This window comes from Balaenoptera borealis (assembly GCF_965194805.1).
Source record: "Balaenoptera borealis genome assembly, chromosome: 9".
Classification (NCBI taxonomy): domain Eukaryota; kingdom Metazoa; phylum Chordata; class Mammalia; order Artiodactyla; family Balaenopteridae; genus Balaenoptera; species Balaenoptera borealis.
The window spans coordinates 108,450,638-108,474,210 of record NC_138873.1 but is presented as its reverse complement, the minus strand read 5'-3'; the positions used below and the strand labels follow the sequence as shown (position 1 = coordinate 108,474,210).

The 23,573-nt window shown below is 36.4% G+C and overlaps 1 protein-coding gene across 3 annotated transcripts in view; it reads right to left on the bottom strand.

The window, feature by feature from the left end:
- The window catches only part of COL19A1 (collagen type XIX alpha 1 chain), a 374,472-nt gene that overhangs the window by 177,103 nt on the left and 173,796 nt on the right, over positions 1-23,573 (bottom strand). The window lies entirely within an intron of this gene.

Here is a 23,573-nt window from a genome sequence, read left to right as displayed (position 1 = left end):
CCAAATGTAACAGCATCAATAATGTTTGCATTTGGGCTATGCAACATAAATAACCAGACTGAAGGAAACAAGCTAGTAAACTTAGGATTAAAATGTAAATCGGTACAGAGATATTCACACACCACATGAGAGACCTAGGTATTTAATCAGATAACTGAAGATGGTTTATACAATATCAGGTTAAGTGAGTGGCAATTGAATAAGGTGGTAAAAACCAAACTTCCAAGAGGGGAAAATGCTCCATATGGTAATAAAGAAATTTTTTAAAATATTAAAAATATATATTGAAGACTTTTCACTTTTTAACCTCTTTCTACTGGCCTCTTTCTACGTCAGAAGTATCCATTTTCCTCAGGAAGATTAAGATAATAATAGCAAAAGTGTAAAGAAAATGGAAAAGTCAACACAGACACAGACAGGGGGCTGGAAATTAGGCTCTGTTAACAGAAGAGTGTTTCTAAATGTCAAATACCTTATCACCGTATATCGGGAGATGTTCCCATAGATCATAAAGTTTAACTATGAATCACATGGCACAGAGGAAGGAGCAAATGCAAGGATAATTCTAACCCAACCGGAAAGAGAATGGAAAAAATGTTCCTCCCCTCTGTTTCCCTGAATGAAGAATTTCGGGAGAAGAATGGTGAATTAATCAGATACTAGAATTCTTGCTTTCTCTAGAATTCATAAGGCATTAGATTTCTCAGGAGCAACACTGATGCTAAAAGACAATGATGCGAAACCATTATAATTCTGATGGAAAGAGTTTTGAACCTAGAATTCTATACCAAGACAAGCTACCAATCAAGTGTGAGAGTAGAATAGAAACATTTTTGTATTTATTTATTTATTTTATTTTTTATTTTTTTGGTGGAAAGGAACCCTTGCTTTGTTTTGGATGCTGGCAACCAGGGATGGGGGTGGAGGTGGCGGATGCCTGTCCAAAGGGCAACTCCCCCCCCATCTCACTCCTGTGACAATCCGGGGATAAGAGCTTTTATAGGTGAAGGGAGGGGGCTACATGCAGAACAGCACAGTCAGCTCTGACAGTCACCTTGAAATTGGTCATCAGCGGTCTGACTAGTGTCATCTTGATTGTTATAAATACAGTTAATCTTCAGTTCCAGGGTTGGTTTGTTTCCATTGAATTTTATTTTATTTATTTTTTATACAGCAGGTTCTCATTAGTTATCTATTTTATACATATTAGTGTATAGACGTCAATCCCAATCTCCCAGTTCATCCCAACACCAACATCCCCCTCCCTGCCACTTTCCCCCTTGGTGTCCATACATTTGTTCTCTATATCTGTGTCTCTATTTCTGCCCTGCAAACCGATTCATCTGTACCTTTTTTCTAGGTTCCACATATATGCGTTAATATGCGATATTTGTTTTTCTCTTTCTTACTTCACTCTATGACAGTCTCTAGATCCATCCACGTCTCTACAAATGACCCAATTCCGTTCCTTTTTATGGCTGAGTAATATTCCATTGTATATATGTACCACTTCTTCTTTATCCATTCGTCTGTTGATGGGCATTTAGGTTGCTTCCATGACCTGGCTATTGTAAATACTGCTGCAATGAACATTGCGGTGCATGTGTCTTTTTAAATTATGGTTTTCTCTGGGTATATGCCCAGTAGTGGGATTGCTGAGTCATATGGTAATTCTATTTTTAGTTTTATAAGGAACCTCCATACTGTTCTCCATAGTGGCTGTATCAATTTACATTCCCACCAACAGTGCAAGAGGGTTCCCTTCTCTCCACACCCTCTCCAATATTTGTTGTTTGTAGATTTTCTGATGATGCTCATTCTAACTGGTGTGAGGTGATACCTCATTGTAGTTTTGATTTGCATTTCTCTAATAATTAGTGATGTTGAGCATCTTTTCATGTGCTTCGTGGCCGTCTGTATGTCTTCTTTGGAGAAGTGTCTATTTAGGTCTTCTGCCCATTTTTGGATTGGGTTGTTTGTTTTTTTAATATTGAGCTGCATGAGCTGCTTGTAGATCTGGGAGATTAATCCTTTGTCAGTTGCTTCATTTGCAAATATTTTCTCCCATTCTGAGGGTTGTCTTTTCGTCTTGTTTGTAGTTTCCTTTGCTTTGCAAAAACTTTTAAGTTTCATTAGGTCTCATTTGTTTATTTTTGTTTTTATTTCCATTACTCTAGGGGTGGATCTAAAAAAATCTTGCTGTGATTTATGTCAAAGAGTGTTCTTCCTATGTTTTCCTCTAAGAGTTTTATAGTGTCCAGTCTTACATTTAGGTCTCTAATCCATTTTGAGTTTATTTTTGTGTATGGTGTTGGGGAGCGTTCTAATTTCATTGTTTTACATGTAGCTGTCCAGTTTTCCCAGCACCACTTATTGAAGAGACTGTCTTTTCTCCATTGTGTATCCTTGCCTTAGTTGACCATAGGTGTGTGGGTTTATCTCTGGGCTTTCTATTCTGTTCCATTGATCTATATTTCTGTTTTTGTGCCAGTACCATATTGTCTTGATTACTGTACCTTTGCAGTATAGTCTGAAGTCAGGGAGTCTGATTCCACCAGTTCTGTTTTTTTCCCTCAAGACTGCTTTGGCTATACAGGGTCTTTTGTGTCTCCATACAAATTTTAAGATTTTTTTGCTCTAGTTCTGTAAAAAATGCCACTAGTAATTTAATAGGGGTTGCATTGAATCTGTAGATTGCTTTGGGTAGTATACTCATTTTCACAATATTGATTCTTCCAATCCAAGAACATGGTATATCTCTCTATCTGTTTCTGTCATCTTTGATTTACCTCCTTAGGTAGGTTTATTCCTAGGTATTTTATACTTTTTGTTGCAATTGTGAATGGGATTGCTTCCTTAGCTTCTTTTTCTGATCTTTCATTGTTACTGTATAGGAATGCAAGAGATTTCTGTGCATTAATGTTATATCCTGTAACTTTACCAAATTCATTGATTAGCTCTAGTAGTTTTCTGGTGGCATCTTTAGGATTCTCTATGTAGAGTATCATGTCATCTGCAAACAGTGACAGTTTTACTTCTTCTTTTCCAATTTGTATTCCTTTTATTTCTTTTTCTTCTCTGATTGCCACAGCTAGGACTTCCAAAACTATGTTGAATAATAGTGGTGAGAGTGGACATCCTTGTCTCATTCCTGATCTTAGAGGAAATGCTGTAAGTTTTTCACCATTGAGAATGATGTTTGTTGTGGGTTTGTCATATATGGCCTTTATTATGTTGAGGTGGTTCCCTCTATGCCCACTTTCTGGAGAGTTTTTATCATACATGGGTGTTGAATTTCATCAAAAGCTTTTTCTGCATCTATTGAGATGATCATATGGTTTTTATTCTTCAGTTTAATATGGTGTATCATATTGATTGATTTGCATATATTGAAGAATCCTTGCATCCCTGGGATAAATCCCACTTGATTATGGTGTATGAGCCTTTTAATGTGTTGTTGGATTCTGTTTGCTAGTATTTTGTTGAGGATTTTTGCATCTATATTCATCAGTGAAATTGGTTTCTAATTTTCTTTTAAGTAGTATCTTTGTCTGGTTTTGGTATCAGGGTGACGGTGGCCTCAAAGAATGAGTTTGGGAGTGCTCCTTCCTCTGCAATTTTTTGGAAGAGTTTGAGAAGAATGGGTGTTAGCTCTTCTCTAAGTGTTTGATATAATTCACCTGTGAAGCCAACTGGTCCTGGACTTTTGTTTGTTGGAAGATTTTTAATCACAGTTTCAATTTCATTACTTGTGATTGGCCAGTTCATATTTTCTATTTCTTCCTGGTTCAGTCTAGGAAGGTTACACCTTTCTAAGAAATTGTCCATTTCTTCCAGGTTGTCCATTTTATTGGCATAGAGTTGCTTGCACTGGTCTCTTAGGTTGCTTTGTATTTCTGCGGTGTCCATTGTATCTTCTCCTTTTTCATTTCTAATTTTATTGATTTGAGTCCTCTCTCTCTTTTTCTTGATGAGTCTGTCTAATGGTTTATCAATTTTGTTTATCTTCCCAAAGAATCAGCTTTTAGTTTTATTGATCTTTGCTATTGTTTTCTTTGTTTTTATTTCATTTATTTCTGCTCTGATCTTTATGATTTCCTTCCTTCTACTAACTTAGGGTTTTGTTTGTTCTCCTTTTTCTAGTTCCTTTAGGTGTAAAATTAGATTGAGATTTTTCTTTTTTCTTGAGGTAGGCTTGTACTGCTATAAAATTCCCTCTTAGAACTGCTTTTGCTGCATCCCATAGGTTTTGGATCGTCGTGTTTCCATTGTCTTTTGTCTCTAGGTATTTTTTGATTTCCTCTTTGATTTCTTCAGTGATCTCTTGGTTATTTAGTAACGTATTGTTTAGCCTCCATGTGTTTGTGCTTTTTATGTTTTTTCCCCTGTAATTCATTTCTAATCTCATAGCGTTGTGGTCAGAAAAGATGCTTGATATGATTTCAATTTTCTGAAATTTACTGAGGCTTGATTTGTGACCCAAGATGTGATCTATCCTGGAGAATGTTCCATGCGCACTTGAGAAGAAAGTGTAATCTGCTGTTTTGGGATGGAATGTCCTATAAATATAAATTAAATCTATCTGGTCTATTGTGTCATTTAAAGCTTCTGTTTCCTTATTAATTTTCTGTTTGGATGATCTGTCCATTGGTGTAAGTGAGGTGTTAAAGTCCCCCACTATTATTGTGTTACTGTCGATTTCCTCTTTTATAGCTGTTAGCAGTTGCCTTATGTATTGAGGTGCTCCTATGTTGGGTGAATATATATTTATAATTGTTACATCTTCTTCTTGGATTGATCCCTTGATCAATATGTAGTGTTCTTCCTTGTCTCTTGTAACATTCTTTATTTTAAAGTCATTTTATCTGATATGAGTATAGCTACTCCAGCTTTCTTTTGATTTCCATTTGCATGGAATATCTTTTTCCATCCCCTCTCTTTCAGTCTGTAGGTGTCCCTAGGTCTGAAGTGGGTCTCTTGTAGACAGCATATATATGGGTCTTGTTTTTGTATCCATTCAGCAAGCTTGTGTCTTTTGGTTGGAGCATTTAATCCATTCACGTTTAAGGTAATTATCGATATGTATGTTCCTACGACCATTTTCTTAATTGTTTTGGGTTTGTTTTTGTAAGTCTTCTTCTTCTCTTGTGTTTCCCACTTAGAGAAGTTCCTTTAGCATTTGTTGTAGAGCTGGTTTGGTGGTGCTGAATTCTCTTAGCTTTTGCTTGTCTGTAAAGCTTTTGATTTCTCCATCAAATCTGAATGAGATCCTTGCTGGGTAGAGTAATCTTGGTTGTAGGTTCTTCCCTTTCATCACTTTAAGTATATCATGCCACTCCCTTCTGGCTTGTAGAGTTTCTGCTGAGAAATCAGCTGTTAACCTTATGGGAGTTCCCTTGTATGTTATTTGTTGTTTTTCCCTTGCTGCTTTCAATAAGTTTTCTTTGTCTTTAATTTTTGCCAATTTGATTACTATGTGTCTCGGTGTGTTTCTCCTTGGGTTTATCCTGTATGGGACTCGCTGCACTTCCTGGACTTGGGTGGCTATTTCCTTTCCCATGTTAGGAAAGTTTTCTACTATAATCTCTTCAAATATTTTCTCTGGTCCTTTCTCTCTCTCTTCTCCTTCTGGGACCCCTATAATGCGAATGTTGTTGCATTTAATGTCGTCCCAGAGGTCTCTTAGGCTGTCTTCATTTCTTTTCATTCTTTTTTCTTTAGTCTGTTCTGCAGCAGTGAATTCCACCATTCTGTCTTCCAGGTCACTTATCCGTTCTTCTGCCTCAGTTATTCTGCTATTGATTCCTTCTAGTGTAGTTTTCATTTCAGTTATTGTATTGTTCATCTCTGTTGGTTTGCTCTTTAATTCTTCTAGGTCTTTGTTAAACATTTCTTGCATCTTCTCGATCTTTTCCTCCATTCTTATTCCGAGGTCCTGGATCATCTTCACCATCATTATTCTGAATTCTTTTTCTGGAAGGTTGCCTATCTCCACTTCATTTAGTTGTTTTTCTGGGGTTTTATCTTGTTCCTTCATCTGGTATATAGCCCTCTGCCTTTTCATCTTGTCTTTCTGTGAATGTGGTTTTTGTTCCACAGGCTGCAGGATTGTAGTTTTTCTTGCTTCTGCTGTCTGCTCTCTGGCGGTTGAGGCTATCTAAGAGGCTTGATGGGAGGCTCTGGTGGTGGGCAGAGCTGACTGTTGCTGTGGTGGTCAGAGCTCAGTAAAACTTTAATCCACTTGACTGTTGATGGGTGGGGCTTGGTTCCCTCCCTGTTGGCTGTTTTGCCTGAGGCAACCCAACACTGGAGCCTACCTGGGCTCTTTGGTGGGGCTAATAACAGACTCTGGGAGGGTTCACGCCAAGGAGTACTTCCCAGAACTTCTGCTGCCAGTGTCCTTGTCCCCACGGTGAAACAGAGCCACCCCCCGCCTCTGCAGGAGACCTTCCAACACTAGCAGGTAGGTCTGGTTCAGTCTCCCCTGGGGTCACTGCTCCTTCCCCTGGGTCCTGATGCACACACTATTTTGTGTGCACCCTCCAAGAGTGGGGTCTCTGTTTCCCTCAGTCCTGTCGAAGTCCTGCAATCAATTCCCACTAGGCTTCAAAGTCTGATTCTCTATGAATTCCTCCTCCCGTTGCCGGACCCCCAGGTTGGGAAGCCTGATATGGGGCTCAGAACCTTCACTCCAGTGGGTGGACTTCTGTGGTATAAGTGTTCGCCAGTCTGTGAGTCACCCACCCACCAGTTATGGGATTTGATTTTACTCTGATTGCACCCCTCCCACCGTCTCATTGTGGCTTCTCCTTTGTCTTTGGATGTGGGGTATCTTTTTTGGTGCGTTCCAGTGTCTTCCTGTCGATGACTGTCCAGCAGCTAGTTGTGATTCTGGTGTTCTCGCAAGAGGGAGTGAGAGCACGTCCTTCCACTCCGCCATCTTGGTTCCTCTCTACCACTATTTTTTTTGTGGTAAGAATTTTTAACATGAGGTCTACCTTCTTAACAAATTTTTAATTGCACAATATAGTATTGTTAACTGTAAGCATAAAGTTTTCCAGCAGACCTTTAGACCTTATTAATCCTTTATAACAGAAACTTTATAGTTTTTACAACAGCTCCCTAATTTCCCCTACCCCCAGCTCCTGGCAATCACTATTCTACTTTCTGTTTCTATAAGCTTGACTATTTTAGATACAAGTGGAATCATGCAGTATTTGTTCTTTTGTGACTGGCTTATCTCATTTAGTTAATGTCCTTCAGGTTCATTCATGTTGTTGCATAGGGCAGAGTTTCCTTCTTTTTTTAAGGCTGAATAATATTCCATTTTATAAATACACCACATTTTTTATCCATGTATCCATCAATGGACATTTAGGTTGTTTTCATATCTTGATAATTTTGTCACAGACATATGAAAAGATCCTTAACATCATCAATCATCAGGGAAATGCAGGTCAAAACCACAATGAGATATCACCTCATACCTGTTAGAATGACTACTGTTAAAAAAAAATAACAAGTGTTAGCAAAAATGTAGAAAAATTGGAACCCTTGTACACTGTTGGTGGGAATGTAAAATGGTGCAGCTGCTATGAAAAACAGTATAAAGGTTACTAGAAAAATTAGAAATAGAATTATCATATGATCCAGAAATCCTGCTTCTGAGTATATATCCAAAAGAATTGAGAGCATTGTCAATCTTGCAAGTGAAAACTAGTATCTCAGAGCCATTTTAGTTTACATTTATTATAAGTGAATTTACATGTCTTTTAATATGTTTAAGAGTGGTCTTATTCTTTCTTTTCTATGAACTCTGTTCACATCCTTTCTTTAATCATCACTTTGTCTTTAGATTCAACTTTGTACTTATTGATGGCAAAACAAAGGAGTGGCCTTTACAGATTAAACAAGCCTTGTTATTTCTGCAGAACACTTGAAAAATACCAGGGTGGTTGCTTTAATATTGAATGGTTAATTCTTAATTCGCAAAATCAGTGAGAACTCCCTGGGAATTAAGAATTAACTATATGGTGCATTTTAGTAATTTGTGCACTAATGGGTAAAGTAGTTGCATTGTCTGTTTATTGGTTTTTTTGTGAATGTTAAGTGAGAAAATGTGTGCTAGCAGTTTTTATATTGACAAAAAAGACTTATCCTTGAAAAATATTAGAATCCTGAGACTTATTTAAATACATTTGAGAGCTAACTGTTTCTGTGGAAATTATACTGCAATTCAATGGACGAATCAGTCTATATATAAATACTGTTTAAAGCACAACCTTTTAGAAATGGGGTCCAACACTTATCTTACTTAATCACATTTATTTTATAGCCTGAATTAATTAAGGCTGTGTCAGTGTAACTCCAATTCAGTGTAAGCCACATCGAGATTAGTTGTGATGTGTCACATAAACCCCCCAGGATGTTGTTCCCGTGCCACTTTTTAATCTTCTGGGTTAGTAACATGATGTGTCTTCTAAATAACCAGATTGTGATGCTATCAAAGCCAGGAACAAATCCCTTAATTTTCAAGCTACCAATCAAACACTAGAAAGTTGGCATGAAAGTTAATTATAATTAATGTTTTCTTAATATTTCAATGAAATGGAGCACGCAAAAAGTTATTTTCAAGCTTCTGATAAAGAGTAACTAGTGTATCAAGTGAACAAATCAAGATAATTTTAGAGTCAATGTACTAATATAAAGCTGTAACAAGCCAACAATAGTAAGTAAAAGGACAAGGTGAACAGGATAGAAAAAGACTCTCCTGTTTGCACAGAACCAAAAGGCAGATGCACTAGTGCAACATTTCAGCATCATTTCAACAAACCCTTTGATGACCTCCACACACTCACAATCATAAATTAGGAAGAGTACCTGCTATTGCACCAGGAATTCCACTAGCCACTTTAAGTGATTTTATTTAATTCTAACAACTCTAAGAAATATAATTTCGCCCTTTTATAGATGAGAAAAATAAACTTCCTAGAGATAACACTGCAAATAAGTGAGGGACCTGAGCTCTAAACTTAAGTACGTCTGACCCCAAAACCCTATTCTACTTCGAATATATTCTACTTCTACTTCCAAAGAATTATTTGGAGCATAAGATTTATTTGAATACACATAATCTTAATCCATGAATTGTGTTTCAGGTCAATCGTATCATATTTAAGACCCGCAACATTTTTGATATATGAAGATATTAAACTTTCCAGAATATATTATACTGGGAAACTGAGAGTGGTTGTGAAACAGGATGGCATGCTATTAAAAAACGGAATGAAAAGCCAACAGCACAGACTGAAGGGAAGTTAAGAACAGCAAAGCCCCAAAAGGCATCTGAGGATTAGAACTGGTCAGAAACTGGAGGAGGCAGCTGTACAGTTAGCAGTGCTGTGGTAAATAAAAGAGCAATCATCTGCCAGGACTTGTCTAAAAAGAGATGCAATACACCAGGGCTGGTTGTTGGAGAAAACTCTCCATGAAGCTTGCGCATTTCTGCTTGTGTTGTGAGTGAGGCGCTAACCACTCTGTGTTCTGAACTACCTTTTCACCCTTGGGAAAGTGACCTAGAGAATTCACATTTAATTCTGGCTCAGCTACCTAGATGCTCTTGTTGGCTTGATGTGGCTCTAGATCAGAAAGATAATGGCCACTTGGTTTAGGACACTGATCACTCAGCACCCTTATGACAGCCCACCCAGCTAAAGTGATACACACAATGGGTCTCTGTAAGTTTTATTAAAAATGTGTGTGTCCTGACTGATGTACCGGGATTGATCCTTCAAGTCAAGGGGAAAGGTCAGTTCAGAAACTTGGGAACATCATCTGGTCTCCTAAGATAGACTTGGATGCTTCAGAGGATTTGCTAAGCTGGTTGGGTGTGGGATTCTGGGGAACATGGTTGAGATCAACACTACAGGTTGGCCTCATCTACTTGCTTGGAGTCCTGTTAATAGTAGCCCTTGTTAAATGCTACCTGAGACAGATTGAAAGTTTGGTCCCAGCCTCTTTTGGTGAGGCCAATCCGAGAGGTTGATTGAGTGGCACACTCATAGGAAAATCTGCCAGAAGCTCAGACAGTAGAGCAAGAGGGGTGGCTGTTTTGGGGAGACTATGGGTCTTCCCATGGGTCTTGCATGTTTCTGCGTATCTTGTGAGGGAGGTACTAATTGCCCTTTCATTCTGAACTATCTTTTTAAGGATGTTTGTATAGGAAAGCCCTTCCTCTGGGGCAAAGGGCCAGTTTTCTTGCAGCCCATTACAGAGGATTTGGATTCCCTAAGCTTGAGTTCTCCATTGTGACACAAACCCGCTGCATGTGCAGCACCTACTCCTGAGGCCTGGCTGCAAGGACAGCCCACGCAAACACGGAGCTCATGCTGCCTGATGCCATGAGCGATGATACCTTTGTCTCTGACCCAGGAGTCTCATTTCTACTGCCAGAAGCCATGAAACTGTTACCTTGCAAGTAGGGTAAAATTTCATACCTTTCATAGTTCTTGAGACTGGCAAGTCAAACCCTTTCTCCACACTGAGGATATATCTGGCTTAACTAAACTACTCTTCATATTTAGTCTGTATCCTTTTAAAATAATGTGACAAAATAGGATTTAAAGAAAAACATTATTAAAGGGATAGATAGTAGATCATATGTAGCTAAACAAGTGAGAATCCCTTAGGAAATGTAAAAGAGGACATAACAGAATTCTGGAGTGGGAAATGACCTTTAAAATCCCTAAATATTAGTAAGTGACATGTCCAAGGTAAAATAAACAAACAAGTAAATAATTAAACAAAAATAGTTGCACCTTTCAGGATAGATTAGGGTTTCTAGGTCCCACATCCAGTATTTCTTTACTTCTCAAAAGCTGACTTTAATAATGGATTAGAATATATAAAGCTTCTGTTCATGTCTGCAGTACAGTAAACAGAAGTTAGGATTCTTCAACTAAGGCGATAATTCCAGTTGCCCACAAACAACATGTTTCTCAAACTGAATTAAAAAAAAAAAAATCAGGGACAATAAGTGATATCAGAACCGCCATTCTGAAATTGAAAAATTTCAACATGGGAGAAGGAGAATCCCTGCCCTAAAGTAATTAGCTTCGGCTGGAAAGAGAGAATCTATTCTCTTCATTACGATGTTCAAGTTCGTGATTTTATATTTTCCTATAGATATTTTAACTGTAGGATTTGGTGGTATTTTGTTTTCATAATATGTCTGTCAATGAAAAATATTTGTTTCCTCTACCTATGAAGAGGAAATATTTATTGGGTCCCTACACTGCACCAAGTACTTTTAGTCTCTGGGGCTACAGCTGTATATAAGTTAGACAAGGCTCTGTCCTCATGGAGGTTATACTAGAGGTAAAAAAGAAAACAGTTCAATTCAGTTTACATTTACTAGTTTTACTAGTTTTCTCAAGATGAAAGAATTCTACCCATAAAGACGACTATACAAAAGTTCTCTCTGAACATTTCTCAGCAAGTACTTCATAAAGGCCTCATTCCCATTGATGTTCATTCCTATTGATATTTTTGCCACTGAATAGTAATATAATAGTGATAAGAATACCTGCTAAAAGTTAAATAGTACTTACTGAGAGCCAGTCATTATTCAAAAGATTTTACATGTACCATTTAATCTAATCATCACTACAACACTATGCAACAAGAAATATTATCTCATTTTTAGAGGATGAAACTAGGGCACAGAAAATTCAAGTAACATGGTGAGGTTCAAAGCCACTCAGTCTGGATCCAGGGTCTGCATAACTCTTAGGCTATCATGGATTTTTGGTTTGCTAAAACCAGTGGAATGGTTAATTGTAAGGACTATAACTCAAATCCTTTTAGAGAACAATCATCTTAAAATACCACTTTATAGATCAATATAAGGTTTCTACCAAATTTTTTTTTAATGTTTAAACAGAGTAGAATTGAATTAAACTAATTTCTGTGTAGATTTATGACTTAAGTACGTTTTTCTGCATATAATTTTTCAAGTCTTACCCATTTTATAATTTTCTAATGGCATTTGAGATACATTTTAAGGTATTTTTCTAGGTTGCTGAGCATCTCAACTTGAAATAAAATAGCTCTTTCCTAACAGTCCTAAATTGCCAGTGTATAGCACTTTTAGGAAAGAAAGTTTTACTGTTGAGTTTTAAAATGCATAATTTAGAATTTTGGTGAAAACAATTTGAAATGTCTTTTGAAACAGAAGCAAACTATAAACAGAAGGGCAGAAGGAGCTATTCTCAAACCATTCATCTAATGAAAAATACATAAATCACCTCCTTGTCAAATGAGCTGATGGTAGGTTTTTCCAAAACATAAATCTTCTCTGAGGCTAAACATAAATCTTTCTAGGGCCTTAAGCATCAACTCCCCTACATTTCTGCACAGAGTCAATAAAAATGGATTTATAGTATAGAAACACCCTCTATTTTAATCAACTAATTTATTTATGTAAGTCTTTTGCCTACAAATTTTAAAAAGCATTAATTTAAAAAAATATTTCAACTGCCTTCTTTCTACTGATCCACTAGTACCCTAAAAATCCCAATATTGTCCTGGATCACCAATTTCAGAAAGTTAACAAGAATTAAATATGAATTATGTAACTTTACTAGATTAATATTATTAATTCAAATTCAGGCAATCCATAGAAAGACCATATAAATAACAGATTTTGAAATGTAAGGAATTCAAAATAATCTTAAATTGAATTGCCTGTCAATTACTATGCTACAGTACATATTTTAATAGGTAAATATAAATATGTATAATTCATAAATGCTATAGAACATGTATTTATTCTGATAAGAACAGAAAGAGAAATTATGTTCTATGGGCATTTAACAAGAATTTTTCTACTTCATTCACCTAAAAAGAAATAGTTATAGTTCCTTAGCAATTTTAATAAGAAAGCATCATTTAGTAGTTGAGGCTGTGATTTAAATGTATTCAAAGTAAATAACTGTTTAAATTACAGCACGAGAATTCTAGTAAAAAAATGATTTTCTCTGAAATAATGTTTTTGTGTAGGGCCAACAGAACTACTGTTCTGTTGTGTACCAATACTTGTACACTATTTGTATATTAATTGCAAACGATCAGTTTATAAAATGATCAGCTTTAACCATCTGGTTGCTTTTTCTTAAACCAAATAGGTCCCAAGAAGGCAGTGACAATGAGTATTTCTGTGTCCCCAGATATCTAGTGTCTGATACATAATTAGCATTCGAATAAGTAAAAGTATGTAAAAGGGAAGGGGAAGCTAGGGAAGGGACCATGTCATCTACTGAACTGATTTTGTATCTTGTACACACTAATTTAGAAAAAAGCCTTATTTCAAGGCTCCTCTTATGTGAATACTATATGATCTCTTGTGCATTAGGGCCATCTGTTAATTTGTGTCATTTGATCTATAAATGACCAGCTGAGATTGTCTCTCAGTTACTTTTGGTATTTAAGGTAGTTTTTATAGGGTGAAGTCTGTGCCCCCCCCCCACCTCTGTGCCTATAACTCACATAAGCTGGATTTATCTGGGCCCCAGGACTGCACTTAAAGTATCATTCAGTGAGCATGCCTAAGACACTTCTGCTGTTGATTGACTTAACCTTTGGCTTCTGTGTAAACATTTGGTGCCATCTGGGTGAGAATTTAATGACTCCCCAAAGAGACATGGCCAGAGCCACACAGGCATTTTCCTGGGAACTAAAATAAGTGGATACATTGAAGTAGCACTGTTGCACCTTCCTTCACCTGTCGCTTCTGACATGAGGTGCAAAGGCCAGAAGAGCAAAGAAGGAAGGAGACAGAGGTGTCAGCTGACTGCCTTATTTCAGTAACAGTCGCTGCCTTGCTTCTGGAGCTTCAGCAAAACTTTACTGAAAAAACAGTAGTATATTATCTAGTGGAGGAGAAGTTGGTAATAGTAAGAATATAAAACATACACAACAATTTTAGAAAGTTATATATAAAGACATACTACATTTACACAAAATTAAGATTTTAACAACAAATGACAAAGAATAAAGAAAATGTACTTATTATACCTGCATATTTAAATGTAAGGGTTTATATCTAATATTTAAATGTAAAGAAAATGCTAATGTAAAATGTCATGATTCAAATAACGTGAATAAACCATAAAATACCTACCTTTAATAGAGGATTATTAGGTCAAAATCTTGGTGATTTCAGAATAATTTATCAGAATCTATTTTTAACATAAATTTGCATTATGCTCTTAGAATAAACTGTATTTTGATCAAACAAGTTTGGATGTTATTATAATAAGTTTTCCTTATTCAGTGTTGGTTTTAACTCACATAAATACATATCTTCTTTGTAAGTTATAAATACCAACAGAAGAGACATTTCAAATTCATCAGTAACTCACTTTTTTCCCCAGATTTATTGGGATATAATTGACATATCACATTGTGTAAGTTTAAGGTGCACAACTTGATGATTTGAGATGTGTATATATAGTGAAATGATTACCACAATAAGGTTAGTTAATAGCTCCATTATCTCACATAGACACACTTCTTTTGCACGTGTGGTGATAACATTTAAGATCTAGTCTTTTACCAACTTTCAGGTATATAATACAGCATTGTTAACTAGAGTCACCATGCTGTATATTAGATCTCCAGAACTTATTCATCATAAAACTAGAAGTTTGTACATTTTGACCAGCATTTCCCTATTTCCTCCGCCCTCCACCCCTCCCAACCACTATTCTACTATCTGTTCCTATGAATTCAGCTTTTTTATCTTCTGCATACAAGTGGGAACACATAGTATTTGTCCTTCTGACTTATTTCATTTAGTATGATGCCCTGAAGGACCATCCATACTGTCACAAGTGACAGGATTTCCTTCTTTTTATGGCTGAATAATTGTGTGTGTGTGTGTGTGTGTGTGTGTGTGTGTGTGTGTGTGTGTGTGCGCGCGTGTGTATCTCCATGTTCTTTATCCATTCATCCCTTGATGGACACTTGTTAGGTTGTTTCCATGTCCTGGCTATTGTGAATAGTGCTGCAATGAGCATGGAAATGCAGATATTCCTTTGAAATACAGATGACCCTTTAACAACACAGGGGTTAGGAGTGCAGTCAAATATCTGTGTATAACTTTACAGCCGACCCTCAGTATCCATGGTTCCATATCCTTGGATTCTACCAACCATGGCTCGTATAGTAAATTCACATATAAATGGGAATTCATGCAATTCAAACCTGGGGTTATTCAAGGGTCAACTGTACTGACTGCATTTCTTTGGGATATATACTCAGAATTTGGATTGCTAAATCATATGGTAGTCTTATTTTTAATTTTTTTAAGGATCCTCCATACTGTTTTCCATAGAGGCTGCACCAATTTACATTCCAACCAACAGGGCACAGGGCTCCCTTTTCTCCACATCCTCACCAACACTTATCTCTTGTCTTTTTGATAATAGTCCTTCTGACAGGGGTGAGGTGATATCTCATTGTGGTTTTGATTTGCATTTCCCTGATGACTGGCAATGTTGAACATCTTTTCATGTACCTGTAGGCCAAATGAATGTCTTCTTTGGGAAAATATCTATTCAGGTCCTTTGCTCATTTCAAAATGTGATTAATTTGGGCTTTTTGCTGTTGAGTTAAATGAGTTCCTAATTTTTTTTGTATATTAACCCTTTGTCAGATATACAGTTGTAAATACTTCTCCCATTCCATAGTTGCCTTTTCATTTTGTCGACTGTTTCTTTTGCTGTACAGAAACTTTCGAGTTTGATGTAGTCCCACATTTTTATTTTTGCTTTTGTTGCTGTACTTATGGAGTCATAGCCAAAAATTCATTGCCAAGACCAATGTCAAGTAGATTTTCCTTATGTTTTCTTCTAGGAGTTTTAGTTTCAGCTCTTACATTTAAGTCTTTAAATCATTTCAAGTTAATTTTTGTGAGTGGTGTAAGACAGGGGTTCAATTCAGTCTTTGGCATGTGATTATCCAGTTTTCCCCCAAATCATTTATTGAAGAGACTGTATTTTCTCCAATGAGTGTTGTTGGCTCCCTCATCAAATATTAGTTGACTATATATGCATGGATTTATTTCTGGGCTCCCAGTTATGTTCCAGTGGTGTATGTGTCTATTTTTGTGACAGTACCGTACTGTTTTGATTAATACAACTTTGTAATATAGTTAGAGGTCAAGAAGAGTGATGCCTCCAGCTTTGTTCTTCCTTATCAGGATTGCTTTGGCTCTTTAGGGTCTTTCATGATTTCGTAAGAATGTTAGGATTTTTTTTCTATTTCTGTAAAAAAATGCCATTAGAATCTTGATAGGGATTGCACTGAATCTATAGATGGCTTTGGGTAGTATGAACATTTTAACAATATTATTTCTTCCAATCCATGAACACAGCATATATTTCTATTTGTTTGTGTGTTCTTCCAGGTCTTTCACCAAAGTCTTGTAGTTTTCACTGCACATATCTTCTTCCTTCCTTGGTTAAATGTATTCCTAAAATGTTATTGTTGTTGTTGATGCTATTGTGAATGGGATTGATTTCTTTATTTCTTTTTCAGGTATTTTGTTAGTGTATAGAAATGAAACTGATTTCTGTGTGTTGATTTTGTATCCTGCAGCTTTACTGAATTTGTTGATTATTCCTAACAGTTTTGTGGTGGAGTCTTTAAAATTTTCTATATGTAAGATCTTGACATCTGCAAATAAAGACAATTTTACTTTTTCCTTTCTGATTTGAATGCATTTTATTTCTTTTTTCTTCCCTAATTTCTCTGGTTAAGACTTCCAGTACTATGTTGAATAAGAGTGGGAAGAGTGGGCACACTTGTCTTGTTCCTGATCTTAGAGGAAAAGCTTTCAACCTTCCACTGTTGAGTATGATGTTTGCTCTGGACTTGTCATACATGTCCTTTATTATGTTGAGGTATGTTCATTCTATAGCCAATTTGTTGAGAGTTTTTATCATGAAAGGTTGTTGAATTGTATCAAATGCTTTTTCTGTATCTATTGAGATGATCATATGATTTTTATCTTTCATTTTATTAATGTGGTATATCACACTATTTGATTTTTGTATGTTGAAACATTCTTGCATTTCAGGGATCACAGTGTATAATCCTTTTAATATGATGTTGAATTCGATTTGCTAGTATTTTTTTGAAAATTTTTTCATTTATAATCACCCGGGATATTGGTCTGGAGTTTTCTTATAGTGTCCCTATCTGGCTTTGGTATCAGGGTAATGCTTGCTTCATGTTATGAGTTTGGAAGTGTTTCCTCCTCTTAAATTTTTTGGAACAGTTTGAGAAAGAGTGGCATTAAATCTTTAAATGTCTGGTATAATTCACCAGTGAAATATCTGGTCCTGGACTTTTCTTTATTGAGAGGTTTTTTTATTACTGATACAATTTTTTCACTCATTATTAGTCCATTCAAATTTTCTATTTCTTCATGATTCAGTCTTGGTAGGAATTTATCCATTTCTTCTAGGCTGTCTGATTTGTTGGTGTATAATTATTCATAGTAGTCTCTTATGATCCTTTGTATTTCTATTATTTGTAATGTCTCCTCTTTTATTTCTGATTTTATTTATTTAGTCTTTTCTCTTTTTTCTTAGTTAGTCTAGCTAAAAGTTTGTCAAAACCAGCTCTTAGTTTAATTGATCTTTTATATTGTTTTTCTGGTCTCCATTTCATTTATCCCTGCTCTGATCATTGTTATTTTTTTGATTCTGCTAACTTTGGACCTTGTTTGTTCTTCCTTTCCTAGTACATTTAGGTGTACAGTTAGGTTGTTTATTTGAGATCTTTCTTTTTTCTTAATGTAGGCATTTATAGCTATAAACATCCCTCTTAGAATTGCCTTTGCTGCATACCATAAGTTTTGGTACGTTTTGTTTCCATTTTCATTTGTTTTAAGATATCTTATTTCCCTTTTAATTTTTGACCCATTGGCTGTTCAGGAGTGTGTTGCTTAATTTCCACATATTTTTTAATTTTCCAGCTTTTCTATTTTTATTGATTTTAGTTTAAGACTGTCTTTTCTCCATTGTATATTCTTGCCTCCTTTGTTGTAGATTGACTGTAGGTGTGTGGTTTTATTTCTGGGTTCTTTATTCTATTCCATTTGCCTATATGTCTGCTTTTGTGCCAATACCACGATGTTTTGATTACTGAAGCTTTGTAGTATTATCTGAAGTCTGGGAGGCTTATGCCTCCAGTTTTATTATTTTTCCTCAGGATTGCTTTGGCAATTCTGGGTCTTTTGTGGCTCCATATTAATTTTAGGATTATTTGTTTTAGTTCTGTGAAAAATGTCATGGGTAATTTGATAGGGATTGCATTAAATTCATATATTGCTTTGGGTAGTATGGCCATCTTAACAATACTAATTCATTCAATCCAAGAGAAATGGATATCTTTCCATTTCTTTGAATCATCTTCAATTTCCTTTATCAATGTCTTATAGCTTTCACTGTATAGGTCTTTCACCTCCTTAGTTAGGTTTATATCTAAATATTTTATTTTATTTTTTTGATGTGATTTTAAATGGGATTTTTTTTTTTTTACTTTTTTTCTGGTATTTCATTGTTAGCGTAAAGAAATGCAATATATTTCTGTATATTAATCTTGTATCCTGCAACCTTGCTGAATTCTTTTATTAATTCTAACAGTTTTTGTGTGAAGTCTTTAGGGTTTTCTATATAGAGTATCATGTCATCTGCATATAATGACAATTTAATCTCTTCCCTTCCAACTTGGATACCTTTATCTCTTTTTCTTGTCTGACTGCTGTGGCTAAGTCTTCCAATTCTATGTTGAATAGAAGTAGTAAGAGTGGGCATCCTTGCTTGTTCCAGAAATCAACAGGAAGGGTTTCAGCTTTTCACCAATAAGTATTAAGTTGGCTATGGGTTTGTCATAAATGGCTCTTATTATGTTGAGATATGTTCCCTCTATACCCACTTTGGTGAGAGTTTTTATCATGAATGAATGTTGAATTTTATCAAATGCTTTTTCTGTGTCTATTGAGATGATCATGTGGTTTTTGTCTTCTCTTTTGTTGATGTGATGTAATGCACTGGTTGATTTGAGTATGTTGAACCATCCTTGTGACCCTGGAATGAATCCAACTTGATCATGGTGTATGATCCTTTTCATGTACTGTTAGATTCAGTTTGCTAATATTCTGTTGAGGATTTTTGCATCTATATTCATCAAGGATATTCCTCTATAATTTTCGTTTTTTGCAGTGTCTTTCTCTAATTTTGGTTTCAGGGTGATAATGGCTTCATAGAATGACTTTGGGAGTGGTCCCTCATCTTCATTCTTTTGGAATAGTTTATGAAGCATAGATATAAATTCTTATTTGTGTATTTGGTAGACTTCCCCAGTGAGCCATCTGGTCCTGGGCTTTTGTTTACAGGGAGGTTTTTTGTTTTGTTTTTTTAATTACAGATTCTATTTCACTTCTAGTAATCAGTCTGTTCAAATGATCTGTTTCTTCTTGACTCAGTTTTGGCAGGCTATATGTTTCTAGAAACTTGTTCATTTCTTCCAGGTTGTCTACAATGTTGGCATACAACTGTTCATAGTATTCTCTTATGATGTTTTGTATTTCTGTGGTATTGGTAGTTATCCCTCCTCTTTCATTTCTCATTTTGTTTACTTGGGTCCTCTCTCTTTCCTTCTTGGTGAACCTGGCTAGAGGTTTGTCGATTTTATTTATCCTTTCAAAAAACCAGCTCTTGGTTTTATTGATCTTTTCTATTGTTTTTTATCTCAATTGTATTTATTTCCCCTCTGATCTTTATTATTTCCTTCCTTCTGCTGATTTTGGGTTTTGTTTGTTCTTCTTTTTCTAATTCTTTTAGGTGATAAGTTAGGTCGTTTATTTGATGTTTTTCTTGTTTCTTGAAGAGGGCCTGTATCACTATGAACTTCCCTATTAGAACTGCCTTTGCTGCATCCCATAGATTTTTTTTTAACATCTTTATTGGAGTATAATTGCTTTACAATGGTGTGTTAGTTTCTGCTTTATAACAAAGTGAATCAGTTATACATATACATTTGTCCCCATCCCATAGATTTTAGTAAGGCTACGTTTTCATTGTTGTTTGTCTCAAAGTATTTTCTGATTTCCTCTTTGATTTTATCATTGACACACTGGTTTTTTAATAGCATGATTCATTAGTCTCCATGTAATTTTTTTTTTTTCCTGTTTTTCTTTCTGTGGTTGATTTCTAGTTTCTTACCATTGTGGTGAGAAAAGATGCTTGAAATAACTTCTATCCTCTTAAATGTGTTGAGGCTTGTTTTGTGTCTTAGTATGTGGTCTATCCTAGAGAATGTTCCATGCACGTTTGAAAAGAATGTGTATTCTGGGGTTTTTGGATGATATCAACCTGGGGTTTCCTGTAGATATCAATTAAGTCCAACTGTTCTATTGTGTGATTTAGGATCTCTGTTGCCTTACTGATTTCCTGTATGGAAGATTGGTCCATTGATGTCAGTGTGGTGTTAAAGTATCCCACTATTATTGTATTCCTGTCAATTTCTCCTTTTATGTCTGTTAGTATTTGTTTTATACATTTAGATGCTCCTATATTGGGTGCATATATGTTAATGAGTATAATATCTTCTTCTTGTATTGACCCCCTTATCAATATCTAATGCCATTCTTTGTCCTTTGTTATAGACTTTGTTTTAAAGTCTATTTTGTCTGATATGAGTATTGCTACCCCTGCTTTTTTGTTGTTTTCATTTGCATGAAATACCTTTTTCCACCCCCTGGCTTTCAATCTATGTGTGTCTTTCACCCTAAAGTGAGTCTTTTGTAGCAGCATATTATAGATTCTTGTGTTTTTTTAATCCAATCTGCCACTCAATGTCTTTTAATTGGAGCATTTAGTCCATTGACATTTAAAGTAATTATTGATAAGATGTATTTATTACCATTTTAAACCTTATTTTCCAGCTGATTTTGTAGTTCTTGTTTGTTCCTTTCTTTTTGGTTTTCCTTTTGTGGTTTGATGGTTTTCTTTTGTATTATGCTTGAGTTCCTTTCTTTTTGGTTTTTGTGAATCTGTTGTATGTTTTTGATTTGTGGTTACTCTGGTTTTCAAGTATTTTAACCCAGAACTATATCTACTTGCTTTAGACTGATAGTCATGTAAGTTCAGACACATTCTAAAAAATATACACATTTTTTTTACTCCCCTCTTCTGCATTTTGTGATTTTGATGTCCTATTTCACATCTTCATATTTAGCTTTTTGCTGTTAACTGTAGTTATAATTGCTTTAACAACATTTTTTTATTGTTTTTTAATCTTTGCACTGGCTTATTTAAGTGATGTTTAATCATTTTATATATTGGCCTTTCCTACTGTGTTTTTCCCTTTCCTATAGATTCTTGCTTCTTTTCTATTTAGAGTAGATCTTTCAATATTTCTTTTAGGTTAGCTTTAGTATTTCTGTATTCTTTTAGTTTCTGTCGGAGAAATTATTTGTTTCTCCTTCTATTTTAAATGATAATATTGCTGGGTAGAGTATCCTAGGTTGCAGGTTTTCCCCTTTCAGGACTTTGAATATATATATATTGCCACTCCCTTCTGGCCTGCAAAGTTTCTGTGGAGAAATCAGCCTATGAGGGTTCCCTTGTAACTGACTCTTTGTTTTTCTCTTGCTGACTTTAGAATCCTCTCTTTAACTTTTGCCATTTTAATTATGATATGTCTTGATGTGGGTCTGTTTGGGTTCATCTTGTTCAGAACCCTCTGTGCTCCCTGTACCTGAATGTCTCTTTCTTTATTTAGGTTTGGGAAGTGTTCAGCCATAATTTCTTCAAATACATTTTTGATCCCTTTCTCTCTTTTTTTTTTTTTCCTTCTGGAACTCTTATTATGTGTAGGTTAGCACACTTTATATAATCCCATAGATCTCGTATGTTTCTTTCATTTTTAAAATATTTATTTATTTATTTTTGGCTGCGTTGGGTATTCGTTGCTGTGCGTGGGCTTTCTCTAGTTGCGGTGAGTGGGGGCTACTCTTCATTGTGGTGTGTGGGCTTCTCATTGCAGTGGCTTCTCTTGTTGTGGAGTACGGGCTCTAGGCACACAGGTTTCAGTAGTTGTGGCACGTGGGCTCCGTAGTTGTGCCTTGTGGGCTCTAGAGCACAGGCTCAGTAGTTGTGGCGCAGGGGCTTAGTTGCTCCGTGGCATGTACGATCTTCCCGGACCAGGGCTCGAGCCCATGTCCCCTGCATTGGCAGGTGGATTCTGAACCACTGCGCCACCAGGGAAGCCTTCATTTGTTTTTTCATTTGTCTTTCTGTCTGCTGTTCTGATCGGGTGATTTCCATTATTCTATCTTCCAAATCACTAATTTGTTCTTCTGCATTATTCAGTCTGCTTTTAGCTCATTTTTTATCTCAGCAATTGAGTTGTCTAATTTTGATTGTTTCTTCTTTATAGTTTCTAGTTCCTTGTTACAGTGATCTGCATTTCTATTGAAAATCTTTCTTAATTCCTTTAGCATTTTAATTACCTCCTTTTTGAACTCAGGGGTCTAGTAGACTAAAGAGGTATGTTTCATTAATTGTTTTTTAGGGGATTTCACTTGTTCTTTTTATTGAGAGTAGTTCCTCTGTTTCTTCATTTTACTTATATTTCTCTGACTCTATGAAGTTAGGAGAAATAGTTATCTACTGTGGTCTTGGAGGGCTGTTTTTATGTGGGAGCATCCCTTTGTAGACTATGTAAGTCTAATATTTTTGCTGTGAGAGCTGTTTTCATAATGGATGCCTGCCACATCTTTCCTCAGAGTGTGCTGGCTGTTATCCCCTTGATAGAGGGTATGACTGGTGTTGTGGTGTCCAGTTCCTGCCCTGCATGTTGGGCGAGGCCTCCTCTTTGCTCCGTGGCTGTCACAACCCTGTTGAGGGTGGGGTCTGCTCCCCAGTTGTTTCAGTAGAAGCCCTGAAGGTTGGGTTTGATAAGGCTCTGTTGCCCTTAAGTGTGTGCTCTGTCCCAAGGAGGTGAGTGCTGAAGCAAGAGAGGCCCATGTGGTCACAGTGAACCTATGCACCACCTACTCAGGCGTCCACGGTTCTGCTCAGAAGCAGCCCAAGGTCACATCCCTTTCTCTGTTGTGTTTGTCCCTGACCTAGTGTAAGGCTGGCCCTGGGGATCAGGGCATTGTAGCTGCAGGAACTGAAGTGGTGTGCTGCCACCTGAGACCTAGGCCTCCTCTGTGGTAAGGCTCTCCCAGGGCCTCTCCCCCTAGATGCCAGCTCCAAGCTTTGTGTGAGGTGGGTGGAACTGTAGCACCCCTGCTGGGAAAGGAACCTCTGCACACTTCTCACCAGGGCCTGTCCGCTGGAGATGTGCGATTCTGTGGACATTGCCCCCCATTGGTGTGCACACCAATGAAGTCTGCTTCTGCAGGACCCACCTCCCACCTGCCCCCACTGTGGGAGTGCTGATTATGGGCTCAGGTGTCAGCGCCTGCCCCACAGTGTGTGCATGCACAAAGC